The sequence below is a fragment of the Lepidochelys kempii genome, chromosome 1, assembly GCF_965140265.1.
Source record: "Lepidochelys kempii isolate rLepKem1 chromosome 1, rLepKem1.hap2, whole genome shotgun sequence".
Classification (NCBI taxonomy): Eukaryota; Metazoa; Chordata; order Testudines; family Cheloniidae; genus Lepidochelys; species Lepidochelys kempii.
In genome coordinates, this window is record NC_133256.1 from 130,904,943 (window position 1) to 130,913,065 (window position 8,123).

An 8,123-nucleotide genomic window follows, 5' to 3' on the forward strand; every position below is an offset into this window, starting at 1 on the left:
CCATTTTTACTAATGGCTTTTATAAGAAACTTTTTAAATTAAAAAATAAATCACAGGAATTTAAAATGGAGAAGGGGGGCATTGAAGTTTCTTTGTATCATTAGCAGGTGTGTATAAAAGAATAGGTAGTAAATATGTTTTATGAGATATCCTCTCAGTTTACAACTTATTGCATAATACACTCTCATGGATCTTTTGGCCAGAATATTTAGATGTGGGTGCCTAAAAATTAGCTTCCTGAATACATGCTTATGCATCCAGGGTAGAATTTTCAAAATGATCTAAGTGATTTAGGAGCATAATTCCATCTTAAATACGTAAGAATGGATTAAGGAGGCAAAGTTTTAGGCAACCAGGTTTGAAAATGTTGTCCTTTGATCTCATTACTACATGGAGAGTATGGTCTTGTGGTTAATGAACTGGAGTAAAGAGATCTGGATTTTGCTCCAGCTCTGACTCAGAAGTCCTCTGTAACTTTGCACATACTGCTTGTATTGCAGTAGCACCAAAAGGTCCCAGCTGAGATAAACCCTCTTGGTATTAGGCACTGTATAATACATAATAGGAGACAGTTGCGGTCCTGGAAAACTGATAGCTTAAGGCTGTGTCTTCTCTAGGGAAAAGAACATGTATTTTTAACATGAGTTTGATAACTTAAGTTAACTCACTCATGATAAAACCCTAGTGAAGACAAGGCTGTTTGCAATTTTCAGACAAGTTTGTTGATCGAGTTTAAAAACCATGGTTGAGCCTGGGTCTTAACTTGACTCACTAATTCATATGAAAACTACAAACTGCCTTGTCTTCATTAGGACTTTATCTCAAGTTGGTTAACTTGAGTTAAGAATAAAAGACAAGGCCTAAGTAAGTAGACAAAACAGACAATGGGTGGGAGAATAAAGTGACTTGTTCAACGTCACACAGTAGGTAGAACCAGAGTGAGATCTCCAGACTCCCACTGTAGAGTCTTATCCACAAGGCCCCATAGGTCAAAATTTTGCAATGTGAAATCACATTTTGGGTGTCTCCATTTTTGAGTGTCCAAACAGAATGTTGTTTTTTGGATGTGTTCTGCTTATAATTCCACTTAAAGATAATCGGAGCCGAGGTTGCTCAGCACATCTGGAAAACCTCGTCTAATATGTCTCAATTTGGATATAAAAATCAGAGAAATTGAAAATCAGAGGCCACCTTTGAAAATGTTGACATGTCAATACACAAAAGACATTTTGCTCTAAGCACTAAAACTGTCAACTTTTGTTGAGGAACAAGGTAGGTGAAGTAATATCTTTTATTGTACCACCTTCTGTCAGTGAGAGGGGCAAGCTTTTGAGCCACACACAGCTCTTCTGCAGATCTCAAAAGCTTGTCTGTTCACCAACAGAAGTTGGTCCAATAAAAGATATTACTTCACCCACCTTGTCTCTCTAATATCCTAGGAGTGACCCAGCTACAACTACACTGCATACTGATTTTGTCAAGGCATTCACAACCTTCACTTAACAGGATGGTATCCCAGCAGTAAGAGTTATTGTGTAAGGAGACTGTTTTAAATTTGGAAACCAATGTATAGGTCTGGGAAAGGTTATAGTCCCCCTGATACATCAAGCAGAACAATCCCTTATCTATCATTTGTGAACTTTTCCATAGTAATCTCAGACACAAAATTAGTAATCAATTCTCTGTATAAATATTTTACAAGGTGGGTATACAGAGCAGATACACTGCCACTTGAACAATCAACCAAAAATATCTTTCCCAGACTTTACTAGCTGTATGTCATTCTGCTGAAAATAAGGTGGGAAACTATTATTAGCTCTTCTCCTTACTATGTGCAGAAATATTATTAGAACCTATCTTGGTTTTTCTGCAGCCATTCTATATGTGTACATGATCTTCTTTCCATTTCAGACATATATAACATGTATTTATATCCTCCCTCCCTCTTGAGGTTTAATATATCTAAAAAATACTCTATTAGGAAGATGTAAAGAACTTGTACAAGTATGTGAATCAGGCTGTTGTGATTCCCATTTGTAGAGAGACCCTTTAGGCATGTTGTACAGGTATCTAGAGGACATCTGCAAAGCAAAGAAATCACATTCTCTTATGCATTATTTTTTATTCATGGGAAAAGAAATAGCCATCCATCGCTTGTTAAGAATCTCCAGAAAGCAATCCAAGAATCCTCATCCATATTATTTCAGCAACATTTTTTCTACAGAAGTTGCTGTTAAGAGCAGCTTTAAAATAGTTTGTCTTCAATCTTGGGTCTCACTACTGTAACTAGAAGAAAATGAATTGATCACTTAGAAGGAACTCGACTTCAGAAAAGCTCACCAGGTATAAGCTGTACAGTGTGCAATCTAGCCTAATGTATGGGCTTGATCCTCTCATCTCCTTCACACAGTTTCACCATCCTACCTGTAATAAATAATATGTAAAATCAGAAGGAAATTACAGACTGTGCCTTGCTTAGAAACCTAGAGCAACAACTATGATTAATGGGAACATGCTGTGACACCTAACTGTGTCTGAATATTTCCACTAGTTAGACAATATTTTATTGATCATAAGGTTTTGTATTATTCTTATTTGGTACTGGAAAGTGAATTGAACAATTCAGTTCCTAACACAAAGAGATGAAAATAACTATTTATAAAGTTGTTGGAAATTTTAAAGGCAGAGATGTTTCTATTATTTGTCACTTAGCATTTGCATGAAAACATTCCTATTTGCAGAGATTCCTGCAACATCAGTGTAAGTGCACTCTCATTCTGCTTTGCAGTTTGTTATAAATCACGAAAATTGTTTTCCTGGCTGGCAGAGGTGAAAGCTGAAATATCCCTGAATCTATTTATTTTGCTGATTTTCAAGTGATCTGTTGGTTCTTTTTTTCATGAAGGATACAAGCACCTTCAATAACTTGTGTGTTCACATTTGAAAATGAGGCTCAGGATATAAATATAACTGGTGAGGGGTAATAACATGTTTCTGGTTAGATGCATAGGGGCAGCTTAGAATGTGAAGGCATCAATTACTCTAGGCAATGTGACATCTCTGAGCTGGGCATTTTCCATATTTATGCAATCAGATATTTTTTATGACCACTTATTATTGGAGTGATGCGAGTCTTTTTGCTTCTCCAAGGGAAGATCACATAAGGTCAGGATCCTGTGAGATTCTGATTACCTCCTGCCAAATGTGAGCACCTCTGTCTCCCATTACAGTTGATGGGAGTTGAGAATGCTTAGCAATGTGCAGAATCAGACACTTAAGTACTCTGGCAAAAGAGGCACTGTCTGGCAAGTAGCCTTATGACCATAAAACATAACTCACGTTTAACAGAATGTGTGCCAAACAACAAACGAAATCACTGACGTTTCCTGTTGAGTTCTCTCCTCCCATCCTTTTCGTATCCATCCTTCTTTGGGGGATAGGTTTGCAGGAATGTAAACATTACATATAATAAACCATTAATCTAAAAAATAGGGTCAGGTCTGATCTTAACTTCTACTGATGATGACAGTGATTAAAGGGTTATTGTCCATTTAAAAATCACATTCTGTCTGAACATGTTATATTTAGTACAGTAAATTTTAATACTTAATGACTTGTCTACACCAGAGTATAGTACAGGCACTACAAGTGCAGAGACCTGCAACTGTGAAAGCAGTCTGGGTCCATGCTTGTCATTGCGGTGTGTACCTACAGGTGCCAGCAAAAGGCATCAGCAGAAGTGAAAGAGTCCAGGAGTGGGGACAGGATAGAGCCTTTCCCTGCTTCTGGAGCCTTTCTCCACTGCCTCCACAATGCCAGAGTCTTTCCTTGTTGTCAAAGCCTTTCAATGAGGTGGGGAAAGGCTCTGGCAGCAGGGAAACAGTGGGATGCTACACTGCTAAAAATGAGTAGTGTAGATGTGGGAGGCACTGCTTGGGTATATAAACACTAGGATTCAGGTCTGTAGGACACTCTACTCTATTCACCTAAGCTGTGCCTCACTGTCTATGCTGCTATTTAAACCCATGCTAGCCGGGCATGCCGTGTCTGTAAGTCTACATGCCGCCATAGATATAGACATACATTAAGATTAATATAATGTAAATGAAAATGTTCCCATTTATTCTAATCTGGTTACCTTGTGCATTTTACAAGACTGTGTGCATAGTGAGTTATGCTGCTTCCCCTGTATAGTTAATTAATTGTGTTTGTGAGTCTTTCACACAGTGACAGGGAAGAGGAAAAAATTAAATATACCTGAGTATAAGGTCACAGAATCACAAAAATCGCCAGTGGCAGATGTATTTGCAACCACTTTTCAGTAACATTTTATCATTCATGTGGTATTCTTTCTGGGGAGTTGGCTAAGTATATTAGTGTATGCCAGGATCTGGAACATCTTGAATTTTACAGTGCCAAGGGCCAGTGTGAGTGACTGCATTCCTGAAGAGGGTAGAGGGAAGGTGACATGAAGTGAATGGGTTGTAAAAGGAGATGAAGAGCTTGTACATTTCAGTAACTGTGGGATTGGCAAAGTAAATGTACAGAATCATAGAAATGTATTGCTGGAAGGGACCTCAAGAGGTCATTGAGTCCAGACCCCCTACACTGAGCCAGGATTAGATAAACCTAGAGCAACCCTGGCAGGTGTTTGTCCAACCTGTTCTTAAAAACCTCTAATGATGGGGATTCTCACAACCTCCTTTGGAAGCCTATTCAAGAGCTTTCCGTAGATTAAGCCTATTACTTTTGTCATACCTTCAGTGGGCAAGGAGAACAACTGATCACCATCCTCTTTATAACAACCTTTAATTTGTCCACATCTTTCATAAAGTGTGGCACCCAAAATTGGACACAGCATTCCAGCAGAGGTCTCACAAGTGCTAAGTAGAGCAGGACAATTACCTCCTGTCTTACATACAACACTTCTCTTAATACAACCCAGAATGATGCTAGCTTTTCTCACAGCTGCATCACACTGTTGACTCATATTCAATTTGTAATCTACTATAACTCCCAGATTCTTTTCAGCAGTACTACCACTTGGCCATGTATTCCTCATTTTGTAGTTCTGCATTTGATTTTTCTTTCCTAAGTGAAGTACTTAGCACTTGTCTCCACTGAATTTCATCTTGTTGACTTCAGACCCATTCTCCAATTTGTCTAGGTCATTTTGCATTCTAATCCTATCCTCCAAAGTGCTTGCAACCCGTCTCCTAGCTTGGTGTCATCCACAAATTATAAGCATACTCTCCATTCCATTATCCAAGTCATTAATTAAAATATTGACTAGTTCTGACTGATCCCACTAGATACATCCTCCCCGTTTGATAGTAAGCCATTGATAACTATTCCTTGAGTATGGTCTTTCAACCAGTTGTGCACCCACCTTCAAGTAATTTCATCTAGATCACATTTCCATAGTTTATTTATGAGAATGTTGTGTGGGACTATGTCAAAAACCAAGATAGATCATGTCTACTCCTTTCCCCACCCTGATCTACCTTACTAGTAACCCAGTCAAAGAAGGAAATTAGATTGGTTTGACATAATTTGATTTCAACAAATCCACATTGGCTACTCCTTATAACCCTATTATCTCCAAGGTGCTTACAAATTGATTGTTCAATAATAACTTGCAGTATCTTTCCAGGTATCAAAGCTAAGGTGATTAATCTATAATTCTCTGGGTCCTCTTTGTTCCCCTTTTTAAAGATAGGAACTATGTTTGCCTTTCTCCAGTCCTTTGGAACCTCACCCATCCTCCATGTGTTCTCAAAGATAACTGTTAACAGTTTCAAGATTGGTTTAGGTAATTCCTTAAGTACCTTGGATGAATTTAATCAAATCCTGCTGACTTGAATGCATCTCATTTATCTAAATATTCTTTAACCTGTTATTTCCCGATTTTGGCTTGCATTTCTTTCCTCTTGTTCATATTAATTGTGTTGAGTATTTGGTCACTATTAACTTTTTTAGTGAAAACTGAAGTAAAATAGGCATTAAAAACTTCAGTCTTCTTGATGTAGTCAGTTATTAGCTCTCCTTCCCCACTAGGTAGAGGACCTACACTTTCCTTCCTCTTTCTCCTCATGTATTTATAGAATCTCTTCTTATTGCCTTTTATGTTCCTTGCTTTATGTTTTGTGCCTCCATGCTTGTGCTATTCTTTTGTACTCCACCTTAGCAATTAGTCCATATTTCCACTTTGTGTAGGATTTCTTTTGGATTTTTTCAGGTCATTAAAAAGTTCCTGTTGCAGCCATATTGACCACTTACTAATCTTCCTATTGTTACCCCAAAAACAGATTTATGGTACCCTCAGAATAGCTCACTTGTTGCCCCCTCCCAGGTTTGCCAAGGGTCCTCTCTAAGACAGCCCACCTGTCTGCTAATCTGTTTCTGTCAGGTATGGGTTCCCAGGGTTGGTAAGGAATCTTGGGTTAAACAGACCCTGAGAGGTCAGGGATACAGCCCTCCAATAGAAATGGTTGACACCCAGCCAATATTTTTCAAAAACAAGGCACTTCTTTATTTTGATGTAAATAGTAATTTCTGATGTAATAATTGAAATATAAAACCCTTTTATTAACACAACCCTTGGGTACAGGCTAAAAGCACCGGAACCGCAATAACATACAGTTAGAGCAATACTAAATGGCTGTGTTCTGCATGCGGTGTCAGTTGCTTGTAATTTAAACTCTATAAATGTCAATTAATATAAACACATACATACATAGACACACCTTTATTAACTCAGACATACACATGTGTACACACCAGCTTATAACAATCTATCAGCAATCTTACTCTCTCTGCTGGCTTCTCAGTCTCTGCTCTGTCATGGTCCTTTCTGCTCTGCCCCAGCAGCTCGTACTGCTGCTGCTCACCTTGTGGCTTCTTCTTCTGCTGTTGCTTCTGATTTCTCCTTCTTCTAAATGCTCCTCCTTTTCCTCCTCCTGCCCTTGACTTCTCTTTCTCTAATGACCTAAAAATCCCTTCTGGCGCACTCCCTTTTATACAGTTTTGCCAGCCATCACACCCATTCTGAGCATTCCAATCATTCCAGTTATGCTATTGGCTACTTCTTTCTTAATCCTTCTCTTGTTCTCCAATCACAACTGTTGGAACATAACTGCTGAGTCACTGTTGTTTACCATTTTTGAATATTATGGTCTGTTTAGTATTATGGTCTGTAACCTTTATCCTATATTTACACTGAGCATGCTTGACTATCTATTGAATCTATTTCCCTAAAGTTAAGTATCCTCACACCTTCTTGTCCACTGTCTAAATGAGCCATCTTGATTATCACTACAAAAAATTTTTTCTCCTGCTGATAATAGCTAATCTTAACTAATTAGCCTCTCACAGTTTGTATGGCAACTTCCAACTTATCTGTATGTATATATATTTCTTCTTACTATACGTTCCATTCTATGCATCCGATGAAGTGGGCTGTAGCCCACGAAAGCTTATGCTCTAATAAATTTGTTAGTCTCTAAGGTGCCACAAGTACTCCTGTTCTTTTTGTCCTATAGTAGACTCCTACTGTGATGTCACCCCTATTTTTTACCCCTCTTAGCTTTACCCAGAGACTTTCAACTGGTCTGCCTCTCACCTCCTGCTGGATCTTAGAGTGTGTGTGTGTGTGAGAGAGAGAGAGAAGGCAGAGTTGAAGTTGCATGGGCATCCTTAACAGTTTATTTCTTGGTTTTCAGAAGCTTGAGGGTTTTTTTTCTCAATTCACTGTTCTGTAAGGGGATGACATACTGCCAAGCAATCTTAACTCTGCATTAATATAGTGTTTAGGGGTTTTTTCACCACTGTATAAGTATTATGAGTATCAATACAGACTTCCAGAACTTTGGAGAAGCATGAATGTGAAGTTATTGTTATACTGTGATATTGAATGCTGCGGAGCACATAAACTTCAGTATTTATATTTCTTTCCACGCTCAGTAAATTAGAATCTCTAATACCTGCATTATCCAAACCATCTGCTTCACTGCATAAAAGATGAGTAGGTGGGAGAAACTCATGAATCTTCTCCTCATTCTTGTTGCTAGAGAAACCAATCTTTAAAATTGTGTTTCTATAATCTGCAAAGGAACCTGTCATGT

The 8,123-nt window shown here is 38.3% G+C and overlaps 1 long non-coding RNA gene across 1 annotated transcript; it reads right to left on the reverse strand.

Annotated features, from left to right (window-relative positions):
• Positions 1-2,115: 2,115 nt before the first annotated feature.
• Positions 2,116-6,984, reverse strand: LOC140905156 (uncharacterized). The gene is made up of 3 exons (XR_012156771.1): positions 6,811-6,984; positions 3,340-3,427; positions 2,116-2,424 (listed from the first exon to the last, which is right to left on the reverse strand). It is a non-coding gene; the product is annotated as an uncharacterized lncRNA (long non-coding RNA).
• Positions 6,985-8,123: the final 1,139 nt, after the last annotated feature.